The 12,968-nt window shown below is 44.0% G+C and overlaps 1 protein-coding gene and 1 long non-coding RNA gene across 32 annotated transcripts in view; one reads left to right on the top strand and one right to left on the bottom strand.

The window, feature by feature from the left end:
- LOC148754611 (P antigen family member 3-like) overlaps positions 1 to 12,968 on the bottom strand; it is a 113,959-nt gene that overhangs the window by 72,587 nt on the left and 28,404 nt on the right. For 3 of the 31 annotated variants that reach the window (XR_016020060.1, XR_016020057.1, XR_016020052.1), the window contains exons 3-6: positions 11,035 to 12,090; positions 7,432 to 10,227; positions 6,405 to 6,706; positions 6,130 to 6,300 (exon numbers count right to left, since the gene is read on the bottom strand). The exons of 11 other annotated variants lie outside the window; for them this stretch is intronic. The gene's annotated coding sequence lies outside the window, so the exon portion shown is untranslated. 17 more of the 31 variants (XR_016020054.1, XM_088795248.1, XR_016020049.1 and 14 more) reach the window with 16 other exon arrangements.
- Positions 9,630 to 12,670, top strand: LOC148754612 (uncharacterized). Its single transcript, XR_016020092.1, has 2 exons — positions 9,630 to 9,755; positions 11,905 to 12,670. It is a non-coding gene; the product is annotated as an uncharacterized LOC148754612 (long non-coding RNA).

Consider the following 12,968-nt stretch of genomic DNA (forward strand, 5'->3'; position numbering starts at 1 on the left):
ATCTATTGAAGGGCACTTTGGTTATTTCCATGTCTTGGCCACCGTTAATAAAGGTGCAATGAACACTGGAGCACATATGTCTTTATGGATAAATGCAATGGTGCTGGGAGAATTGGATAGCCACGTGCAAAAGAATGAAACTAGACTGCTATCTGTTACCATGTACCAAACGTAACTCAATATGGATCAAACACCTACACACAAGACCTGAAACAATAAACTGCATAGAAAAAACAATACGTAGTGAACTTATGGACGTCGGGTTCAAAGAGCATTTTATGAATTTATGTCCAAAGGCAAGGGAATTAAAAGCGAAAACAAATGAAGGGAACTGTATCAAAGTAAAATTCTTCTGCTCAGCAAAAGAGACCATCGACAAAGTAAAGAGTCAACCAACTGAATGGGAGATGTTTGCAAACAACGTCTCCATAAGGCGCTAATATCCAAATCTATGATGAATTCATACAACAACAGAAAAACACACAATCCAGTTGAAAAATGGGTAGAGGTCCTGAAGACATGTTTCCGAAGAGGACATGCAAATGGCCAACCCACATATGAAAATACGCTCACCGTCACTAATCATCAGAGAAACGCAAATAAAAACCACAATGAGATATCACCTCACCCCAGTCAGAATGGCTGTCATCAACAAGACAAATAGTAACAAGTGGAGGAGAGGCTGTGGAGAAAAAGGAACCCTCATACGCTCTTCGTGGGAATGCAGATTGGTGCAGCCATTATGGAAGGCAGTGCGGACCTTCCTCAAAAAATTAAGAATAGAATTACCATAGGACCCAGCAACCCCTGTCTTGGGTATCTACGCAAAAGACATATTTGTTTAGATTTTGAAATATGGAGTAAAGCAGGGCTTACAGTGCGGGGGAAGGGTGTGATTAGGTTTGGGTAAGAGCGGTGATGTAATGGTTTCCGGACACTGCAAGGCAAAGTTTCCAAGAAAATTGTTCAAAAGATGTAGGCCTTGAAAAATGTCATTTGGTATTTTTTGATGAAGAGTTGATGTGTCTTTTAGGCAGTTGCTCTAATGAAGAATAAAGTTGTTTTCAACTTTTATCTCTTTAGGCGAGATATTGCTCGATTTGAAAAGTTATGTCGATGAAGCCACTGTGAATAAAAACTCTTGTCAATTTAGACAGAACCTCCGTGCACGTTTCTTTTCCACTGTTTTACATAGCTGATCAGTTTTGTCTGGAAAGTAGCAAATGTAAGGGAAAGTAAGGAAGGGACAGAAGTTACAAAGTAGCTTTTTATACTGTATGTATGAAACTTTCTTTTACATAAACTTAATGATAACGCTCAAAAAAATCCAAAACTGAGACACATAACGTGAAAAAAGAGGAAGCACCGGGAAACATCATAGAATACCGCCACAGTAAAATAACAGACAGGAACAAAGGGAAAGAAACAACGTAGAAGGCAAGATATCACAAAATAAAAGTTAAAAGGGAAATAGGAAATCCTCATATATCAATATAATTACCCTAAATGTCACTGGACTGAGCTCGCCCATATAAAGGGACAGAGTAGCAGGCTGAACCAGAAAACGAACCCCAACCTCATGCCGCCTCCAAGAGACACATCTCGGCTACAAAGACAGATACAGACTTAAAGTGAAAGTGTGGGAAATGATACTCGAAGCAAATGGTAGCCAGAGAAAATCAGGAGTAGTCATACTGATATCAGACAAAACGGGCTTCAGGATAAAACAAGTAACAAGAACAAAGATGGACATTTCATGATGACAAACGGGACAATACAAGAAGACATACTTGTCAATATGTATACTCTCAGTTGGCGAAGAACAAAACATACAAAGCAACTCCTAGCAGAACGAAAGGGAGAAATCACAGCGCACAATTATATATACGGGACCTAAGAACAGCATTGACAGGCTTGAAAAGATTATCCAAACAGAAAATCGGTAAGGACATATCAGCCCCCTATCACCGCTGTTATTCAACATAGTATTGGAAGTCCTCGCCAGAGCCATCGGGCAAGAGAAACAAATAAAAGGCATCCACATTGGGAACAAAGAAGTTCAATTGTCACTTTATGCAGATGACGGGATTCTTTATGTAGAAAACCCTAAAGATTCCACCAAACAGCTATTACAAACACTAAATGAATACAGTAAAGTTGCTGGAAACAATATCAATGTACAAAAACCCATAGCTTTCCTATATACTAACAATGAAATTTCAGAAAAATGAACGGAAAAGAAATCCTTTTGCAATTGCAACAAAAAGAATAAAATACCGAGGAACAAACTTAACACATGATGTCAAGGACCTACACACTGGAAAGTATAAGACATTTCAAAAACAAAGTCAAGGAGACACAAAGAAAGGGAAAGACATTCCGTGTTCATGGATTGGAAGAATCAACATAGTTAAAATGGCCCTACTACCCAAAGCAATACACAGATTTAATGCAGTCCACCTCCAAGTCCCAGTGGCATTTTTAAAAAAAGAAATAAAAGAAAAAATCATCAGATTTGTATGGAATCACAAAAGACCACGGATAGCCAAAGCAATCCTAAGAAAAATGAACAAGGCTGGAGGTCTCACACTCCCTGACTTCAGCGTGTACTACAAAGCGACAATGATCAAAACAGCATGGAACTGGCAGGAAACAGACACACAGACCAATGGCAGAGAATTGGAAAGCCAAAAATAAACCCACATAAAGATGGGCAGACAATTTTTGACAAATAAGCCAAAAACATACAATGGAGAAAAGAAAACCTCTTCAATAAATGGTGCTCGGAAATTGGAAAGCCACGTGCAAAGGAATGAAACTAGATGGCAATCAGTAAGCATATACCAACATTCACTCAAAATGGATCCAAGACCTAAACATAAGACCTAAAATAATAAACTGCATAGAAGAAAGCATAGGTACTAAACTTATGAACCTTGGGTTCAAAGAGCATTTTATGAATTTGACTTCAAAGGCAAGGGAAGTCAAAACTGAAATAAATGAATGGGACTGTAATGAACAAAAAAGGTTCTGCACACCAAAAGAACAATTAACAAAAGAAAGAGGCAACCAATCGAAAGGGAGAAGATATTTGGAAACCACGCCTCTGATTAGAGGCTAATATCCAAAATACATACAAAACACGACACCTCAACAACAAAAATGATACTATCCAATGAAAAAATGGACAGGGAACCTGCACAGGTACTTACTTCTCCCAAGAAGACACACAAAGCCCAAGAAATATATGAAATAATGCTCAATTTCACCAGCTGTTAGGGAAATGCAAATCAAAACCAAAAGGAGATGCCACCTCACACCTGTTAGAATGGCTATCATCAACAACACAAATAACAACTTTTGCAAAGGCTGTGGAGAACAAGGAACCCTCATACACTGTTGGTGTGTATGTAAATTGGTACAGGCACTAAGGAAAACGCTGTGGAGGTTACTAAAAAAAATAAGAGTAGAATTACCATATGATGCAGCAATCCATCTCCTGGCTAGCTACCCAAAAAATATGAAAACATTTATCCATAAAGATAGGAGTATACGTACTCCGATGTTCATAGCAGCATTATTTTCGGTGGCCAAGACACGGAAACAACCAAAGTGTCCTTTGATAGTCGATTGGATAAAGAACATGTGGTATGTATACACAATGGAATACTACTCTGTCATAAGAAAAGATGAAATACTGCCATTTGTGACAACAAGGATGGATCTTGAGATTATTATGGTAAGCGAAATAAGTCAGACAGAAAAAGTCGAGAACCATATGATTTCACTAATAGGAGGGATATAAAACTGAAAGCAACAAAAAAATAAGTGGAAGGAAGGAAGGAAGGAGATGGGGGGGGGAGAGAGAGAGAGAGAGAGAGAGAGAGAGAGAGAGAGAGAGAGAGAGAGAGAGAGAAAGAAACAAGGAAAGAAAGAAAACTTATAGATACAGACAACAGTTTACTGGTTATCAAACGGTAAGGGGGGATGGGGATGGTAGAAGAGGGTAAAGGGGGGTGAAATGTATTGCGATGTTAGAAGGACGCACTCTGGGTGGTAAGCACAAAATAGCAGATATGTATGTATTACAAATGTACACTTGAAACCTATGTAATTTTACTCACAGTTGACACCCCAATAAATTTAATTAAAAAATAAAAAACTGAAATAAATAAAATATTTGTTATAAAAAAGAAAAAACCTGAGATCACCAAACCGTTTTTGTCTAGAGAACAGATCTAAAATTGTATGACTTTGTCGGCCACGGGTAGTATTGATGGTGTACAGCTGTTTTAGAAAAATGATGCATTAAAAGATAAAAAGGATTCTTAGCTCAAAAGTATAGAGAAACAAGCCAAGGGCAGGATTTAGCCAGCAAGCCATACGTTTCTAGCCCGTGAGTTATATTTGAATCCAAGTAGTTGAATATTAGTTTTCAACTCACAATCCTAATAATAGCAACGGAGAGTTCCACTTCTATGACTACAAGTCACGATTGACTTCTGCAATTACAACAGGTGCTCAAACTGATTACCATCAGCGTCCACACACTTCTGATTGTGGTGAACTACTGCTTCAGCACAGATAACATCTCTTGAAATGCGTATATATATTTTTGGCACCCCGGTATTATCCTGTCAATTCTATTCCTGTGGAGAACACTGCCTGATACACATTATGGTAACGGAGAGGTAGGTTGTAGAGAACACACATTTTAAGTAACAGTTTTCAGACTTTGTTCTTGTGTTTCTGCAACCGGCTGTCTAACCTGATCAGACTTAAAGAAAGCAATGACTCTAATCTCAGTGGGAAAGAGGGCAGGGAGAGTCACTGGACTCTTTATAGAGATATGCAAATATCTGCATTGGATACGCTTAATCAACCACTAATAGGAAGTGAGGAACTAACTGATGCTGAATGTGTTACTTGGGAACATTGTAGAAAAAGTAAGGAATACACAGACAACGGTTGGTTTCTTGTAATGTGCCTGGAGAAAGTGGTAAAACAAAAAGGTGACTTCCGGGATTTGAATTCCCAGCTCAAGAGCCACTAAACAATCCAAGGTCTTCTAGGTGTGCCCTGAAGGAGAACCTCACGTCCTGTATCCACAGGACCGAAATCGCTGAAAACCAAATGCAGACTCCTCCTGCAATTGGCTAAATTACAAAGCTTGCTGAAGTCCTATCCTTGCAGGGTGTCTACAATTAAAGCGAGGGCAACTGATGGGGAAAGAACGGGATCCTGTAATTTGGGATGGGAACCTGTGGGAACGTCGCTGATGAAACTGGGGACATTCGGCCCCTAACTTCGGATGAGTCTTCTTTGCCAGTGAAAGAAGTCTCCCCAGCCCCCAGGCACCATTACCCTTTTCTCACCCAGTGGAAGTTTCCACAGCCTCAGTAGAACAGGCCTTTCCAACACTGAGGGATTAACCCTGCAGTGTCTAAGGAAATGGCGATGGTCCCCCGTGCTTTAGTTGACATGCAATACAATGCTAAGCATTCTCAGAACTAGCCCCTATCGTTATTTGTCTTTGCTTGTACCTCCATCTGCAGACGCTTGTCGCAGCAGGCCTCTGGAGGTGAGGTCAGAGTGGGACCCATGATGAGGTGGGCTCACTCCTCTGAACGTGAAAGGGGCTGCACAGCAGACAAAAGTGCAGAATTCTTGCGTGGCCGGAGACGCTCAGTGACCAAAAGGAACCACAGAGGATGGTCTCATCATAAATTCTTAACTGGGAAGGGAAGAACCTGGGAGGTAGTGGCATACAAGGCCTAGAGCTTCTTTAGCAAAAGGCTAATCTGACGTCAAGGGAGCGCCATCCCTCGGTCTTAAGTATGTAGGATAACATGCCTGTGAAATGTCAGAGTCGTTTTCTTTTACAGACCCTTCCCAGGAACGACAACAGGCACAGGACACAAAACCACGAAACTCCTCACCGTGATATTCTTGCAAAATACCATCTCTATTTACTGCTAAGGATAAACGCTAATGGTCCTGTACCCACCAATGTAAAGGAAGTATGTATCTCTCCATTTAACTTTCTATCCACTCCCGGAAATTTCCCCGCTGTGCTTTCTCAGACCTCTTTCATTTACCGCCACGGAATTGCATGTAACTTGTCCTTGCCTTTTCTCCTTTGATTCTAAATGTATCAAACAAAATGCAACACTGCCATTCTCCAGAGCACTTTCTCAATCTGTTGATATCTTGCTTCTGTGCACATCCACCGTTTGGTTCAAATAAACTCCAAGACAGTCTGAGAACAATTTCCATAGGAATGAATGTCCTTCCATTGACCTAATGCAGAGGAAAGGATTCAAAGGCTAAGGGGATTGGAATGTTAGAGTGGATTTCCCATTTAGCAGCTTCACATGCAAACTGGGAGGGCACAGAACACATACCTTGCACCAATACTTCGAGAAACAAATGTGTGAGGAGAATCCCGGCATCCATCCTGGAAGCCCTCTGTGATTGCTCTTCACTGTCGTACGGAACTTACAGTCGGACGGAGCCACTCAGTAGGAAAAGCTACATGAACTCGGATCCCAAAGCGGCAGGATTTGGATGCTGAGGTAGCGAGGGCAGCACTGAATGGCCACAGGCCAGGTGGGTGCGATTCCCCTAATGCACAGCCCTCACAGCCTCAAGCAGAAGAGTCTGACTCCCACAGACCGACCTTGGAGACTAGTTAACCGTGGTGTTCCTAGGAGCGAAATACATAGGAAGCCCACTAAGTTTTTCTGGGTCTGTGTAAACAAAAAGTTCTAGATCAAATGAGCAAGTCGAATTCAACTCATGGAAACACAGACTCACGGCCCCCATTTGATTCCCAGACGTGATCCACTTTACAGATGCCAAACCCCTTAAATGTAAAGGAGGCCTGGCTCCCTTGAGGAATGATCCTGGGACACTGGTGAAAATTTATGCTGTACATCTTTCTCCTCACCTTCCCGGAAGAGAACTTTTATCATGGGGACTCTACATGGTGGAAAGGAATTAATCAGGATGAAATCCTAAATGTAGTAAGAAATTTCACACGTTTTTCCATAAGGCAGGTCCCCTTTGCCTCAGGCAGTTATTTCGTGAGCCAGCTCTAATGAATTCCTTGCTGGGAATGCTTGCATTGAACAAACCACTGAGATCCTAAGGTGTGGGCAGGCAGAGCAGGTAAGGGAAGGAGAGGCGGGCTGTCAGTCCAGTGTGGCAAACTGGGAGTAACCTGGAAATTGGAACCAAGTCCGTAGCAGGGAGATTCCCTGACGGAGGAGTCACCCTCTCTGTGATGTGTCCTCCCCCATCTTGCAGCTTCTGGCAGGAATCCTATTGCGAAGGCAGCCAGCTTATATCAGAAATACAGGGCCGTTCCTCAGCTCCATGTTAGGTTATCCCATCAGACAACAAGCCCCTTTCCCTGGGCAAGTGACTTACTCAAAGCAGCCGATGTGATGTGTCCCTAGATGATGGGCTCACGGAGGGGTGTCTTACATCTGCACAGGTCCCAGGGTCCCAGTTCTCTTCACTGAGCCTCCCTGCAGGTCAGCACAGCTCCTGCTGAGGACAAAACAGCCCAGAGCAGCAACATCCAGTTTCAGCACAGAGTCAGGTGGGGCATTTAGGAACTGTGAATTTCAGGTTCCAAAGAAGCCAGAGGCTTTGCTTTGGCAGCAGCAACGCAAGAGCTGCAAGGCCACACAGCACTGTCCCATGTCCAAGGGACAAACCAGGCTATCTGAAGCCTCGTGTATCTCGTGGGTCTTAGAGCCCACATGGCCCACTCAGAAATACGCACATACGCCCGACATCATCAGATATCTGATGGACCACATGTCTGGTTTCACAAGCGTTACTTAGAAACTGAAAACTGCTTCAAGAACCGAAATGTGTATCTCCACATAGACCTTGCCTTTTTGCTTGTTTCCCTTATTCCACAGTCAACCATCTGAGCAAAACCATCACCGATACAAACATGTATGTGTTGTTTTTTTTTGGTGTTTTTTTTTTTAACATTCAGAGAGTTTATATTCCAATCTGCTCACCAGAGTAAAACAGCAGGGAAGGTGGATAACATTCACACCTTTTTTTGTTCACGTTTCCCTGATGACGACGATCCCTCTACTATTTATGAAATTAGAATTATGTAACATTTGACATCAATTTTGCCACACATCCAGATGCCACAAGCCATGACACAAAAAAAGCCATTTGAAAATGCTTTGTTTGGTGTCATTGCAATTACAGGGTTCCTGGCAGAGCTTCCCTTTGGGATCCTGACTGCAATGCTGGGAGGAGAATTCAGTAGCAGCAACAAAGCTGAAGAAGAGCCTTGGAAGGTGTTTTCTTTTTCTCCTTTGTGTTGTCTGTGGCTTTTCTCCAGCCCAGCAATTGATTTCATTATCCTTCCCACTTGGAGAAGATAGAAACTCAATATTTGAACATATGTTGCCCACCTAAATCTTATCTTTTTGAATCCTAAGGACTTTTGTCCATCCTGCCTAGAGAAGAGAACACAAACCAAAGTCATCAAGTCCCTGTGCTTTTCTCTCCCCTCCCAGTGTCCAGTGTGGTGAAAGGAGCCAAGGACAACAGTGATCTCACTGTCCCACTGGTGGGTGTATTATTTCCAATATCTGTAAGTGACATACACTGAGCAAATGGTCTCAGGACAAGATGAAACAGTTTTGCTGTGAAAATCAACAGGTAATGAACCAGTAGCAGCAGAATCACACGAGCAAAGAGGGTCCATGTTCACCCCTTTGTTGGGGAAGCTGCATGCACAAGGGACAGGAGCCAAGAGGAGTGACGAGTGCAGGAGCAGTCCCTGAGCAGGGGGAAGGCAAGGGACCCTGAGCACAGGCGAGAGCTGGCTGCAGTCAGGAGCAGGTACGCTCAGGGGCAGCAGGGGATGCCAGGGGAGAAGCACCTCCACTGGGTTTGCGAAGCTCAGGAACCTCCCCCCCATAGCTTCTGTGCTCTCCATGAATTATTAGGAGAGGTCACTGGATTGGAAGCCGGGTACCAGTGAGTAAGGGAGAGGTGTAGGAAGGTGACAGGGAAAGTGAGAAGCAGTGCTCTCCTGGTCATGGATTCAAGATGAACAGTTCAGGAAGGTGTCTGGTTTTGTCATCAAACCCCAGGTGCTGAGATACAGGTGGGGATGTGCCCCTTGTTGGAGCACAGCAGGAGAGGATGGAGAGTCCATGTGGCAGGGAGCCAAGCGTGCAGGAGGGGGAGTTTATCCCCCTGGGTAAGCTGGGTAAGGACGGGCCTGGTGCAAGGTGAGGAAGGCTGTGGGGTCCACACTGCAGGTCTCCCAGAGGTTGAAGTCAGTGCAAACACAGGCATTAGCGGCAGAGGGTTGGATGAGCAGGGCAGGGTGTTGAGGTGAGGAGAGAGGGGAATGCTAGAAGGGACTTCAAGGAGGGGCGGGATTTCCTGTTGTCCAGTTGTCATGCAGGGGTGGTGGAGCAGTTTATGCGTCCAAAAGTTCAGCTTTGGGAGACCCACGAGGAGCGAGGAGCAATGCCGGGAGCAGGAGGCACGGTGTGCCTGGGAGACTCAAGCCTCCAGCTGGCACACCTCCCTCTTGGCCACAGAAGGCGTTGTCCTCCTTTTGTTGATCTGCTGCGGCCTTAGGATCCGAGGGTGGTGGACATCTTACAAGGAGGCCTCCACCCACTCAGACAAATGGCGCAGCGAGCAGGGTCCCCCGCTCAACAGGAGGGTTCCCTGGACTGAAGGCTGAGAGGAGGCAAGTGAGTGTGTCAGCAGTTGTAGGTGTTCACAGGCAGGTGGAGGTAGGGGGAGGGGTGATGGGGGGCAAGGCCTGGGGGGATAGGAGGAAGAGCTGGGGATTGCCCATGTCCCTCACTTGTAAGGGAGGGGCGGGTGGAGCAACTGGGTTACAAGTGACCCAGTCCCTCAACTGAAAGTCTGTCACAGGGACTGGAAGGAAAGTTCCGCCAGATGTGGGCTCCAGACTGACACCAACCTAAGGGGTCCGTGCGCAGGCCCAGAAACCGTCAATTGCACCACAGCTCCAGCCCTATTGGTGCAGGAGTCCTGGGTACAAGAACGTCACACGCTGTTGCTATGGTTTCGAGGGCGGGACTTACGAAGACGCCAGCTGGTTTTGGTTCCCAGAGGTCTCTTGGGCTGAGGTTTGCTTTATCTGGCCTTTATTGGCATGAAGGCTTCACATACCTTTTGTGGTGTTCTTTCTGAAAACTACAGAAAAGGAGGGAGTTTGTGCCAGAAAGCTGCAAGCTCAGTTTCTCTGGACAGTAGATGGCAGTGTGGGACCGTATAAAAGTCTCCCTCCCCCGCCCTTCCTGTCTGAAAAAAACTACTCTAAGTTTCCACCACAATAAATGGCTCTTTCTTTCTAAGCCTACCTGTGCCAGGCCCAACACTGGACAAAAGGCCCCCATCAGTAGCATCCCTGCTAGAAACCAAGTGTCCTGGCTCCACAGAATCTTCTGCTGATCTGATTGTCTTGTCACCAGATTTCCTCCCGTTGTTATAGTTTTTTTATCCATGTATTCTCCACTTACCCATGTCACTCTAAGCTCGTTGTAGAATATTTGGAGGACTCACAAATTATAAGAAAGCAATCCAAACCATAGTCCCATCGCCCAAGGATGACCATTAATTTGGGAAGAATTTCGTTACTGGTTTTCTCACCTATAAAGGTGCACAGTAAACACTATGAGATTCATATTGCATTGTGACTTCACCAGATTTTATGAAACTCAGAGCATGAGGTAACTGTTCTAAACATCATTTGAAAAAGCTTGAAACTTTTTAATGCATTTCTCTTCCTGAAAGTATAAGTCGTCAAAAAGAGGGAAAATATTATATTTCATAACCTGACATACACAGCAAAACTAACCCAATTCCTTTCTCAAAGTGCAATAGCATATTGTAACCTTCCTAAATTCTGCAGCTACATTTTTGCCCGTCTTTTTCTTTGCTTACCTTTGTATTTTCAATGTATGAAATCCATTTGTTTTATCTGTCCTCTAGCATGCTCACCTTATCTTCCCTGTGGTGAGGGCCAACTGCCCCCTTCATCCTGCCCAGTGGGGCAGGGAGATTACAGAACCCACTGAGAAGATTAAGTCATATATTCACTCCTAATTTTTCTGTCGGGCGATAAAGGAAATTCTTCTATTTGCAGTCAACTGGGAAGGCAGAGAAAAGACAACAGAAAAATTGAGAAATCATCCACCACCCAATCACTTTCACCTCGTTTGCATATCAGCTTCATTTTTACGTCCTTGTCATAGTGCAGTATGCAATAAGGAACTCTGAAGTCTCAATGGTTGACGTTAGGTAATTCATTTATCTTCTGGAAATGCCACTTTCTCTACACTCTAGCACATGCACCTTCCACATATCCGACCTTGTGTTTCAAACATAAAAAAGAACGCCGGGACTAACTTCTTGCATAAACTCATGACCACATTTTAGATAATGTGTCTTGCCTGGATTCCTACAGGTTGACACACTTGTCACCTTCCTTTAACTAGGAACCCAGTCCACTGCCCCTGTCATTATATCCTGAGAGTAATGGTAATTTTTTAAGTGCCTGCAAGGTGTCAGGTAAAACCTATGTCACTACTGTTTCAATAAGGCTTTTAAGAAGTATTTGTGAGATTCAATACCCATTTCTATATTTAATGCCTATGCATTTATTTTATATCTTCCTCATGCAAAATGGATTAATGGAAATTCATATAAGGAGATTTAATTAACTTTAAAATGAATAGTTGAGAAAATAAGAATACGCGACATGAGAATTTTCAATGAATATGAAGTGACATGAACGTGAAGTTAATTCGCTACCTCCATGTCTCCTTTGCTTGTTTTCTTTTCATTCTGATACCTATACTCCTTCCCAAGGGCATCCAATCATGTCTAATCAAGAGCTGCCCACTGGGCTGTGGAAACACATGATCCAGGCCATGATCGTACTGGAGACCAAGAACGCACTGCTCCTTCACCCCACTTCTGGACTCAATTCCTGGACCTTGTACATCTCTCTTCCTGCCTCTGAAAAGAATCAGCTGACAATGAAAGGAGTTCATCCTGCAAGAGGAGACACCGTAAAATAATTAAAACAGGCCCCACTTTTCCTTGGTTCAATCCTTGTCTCCTTGAAATTGTTTTTCACGATTCTTCCCTCCTGCACCTCCTTTGGCACCTCCTCTAACCCGGAAAACAGAACAAACAAAAGACGTACAAAAACAGCTGTCAAACAACTTTTCTGAAGGCTGCTGGAATGAGATTTGCACCAAGAGTCAGAGAAGCAGCAGAACCAATTCCCAGCCTCTCCAACCACACATGAGCAGCTGATACAGAAACTGCAACCTGGGAACAGCAGAGGCATGGACCTCTCTTCTGCTTTCCCTGCACTGGGACCTCTGCTCTCCTTCCCCTCTACATGGGCTTCTCATGCCCTTTGCATATCCATATTCCTTCCTGCTACTTTCCCTGTACAGTCTCCAGTTCTGCTTCAGCTCAGAGGTGTCCCTGGTCTGTAGGTGACACACATCAGCTGGATGAAGCCTTTAACCTCCATTTGAATCACTTGAACTGGAGTCTTTTCTCCCCAGGTGCTACCACTGATTTGACCCCAATTTCCCAGAAGTAAAAGCACAGAGTTCTACAGGGTCACGTGCATGAGGGACAGTCAACACTGGTCAATAGGAAGCATTTTCTCAAGGCAACTCCCAGTGTTCCCAATAGTGAGACTACAGGGAAAAGTGTGCCCGAGTCATCACAGGGCTCAGGTTCTACAGACACGCCTGGCAGGGATCTAATGGCAGTATTTTTCTCATCTGATAATGGGCATATTTGTACTAACCTACCAGGTAAGGTTTCCCTCATGGATGAGACGGCAGTACATACAGAGGCTTTAGTGCACTGCCTGACACAGTATATACGCAAAACGCCTTCCCACATGA

This window comes from Rhinolophus sinicus, chromosome 18 (genome assembly GCF_057876585.1).
Source record: "Rhinolophus sinicus isolate RSI-liver-muscle chromosome 18, RSI-T2T, whole genome shotgun sequence".
In the NCBI taxonomy this organism is placed as follows: Eukaryota; Metazoa; Chordata; class Mammalia; order Chiroptera; family Rhinolophidae; genus Rhinolophus; species Rhinolophus sinicus.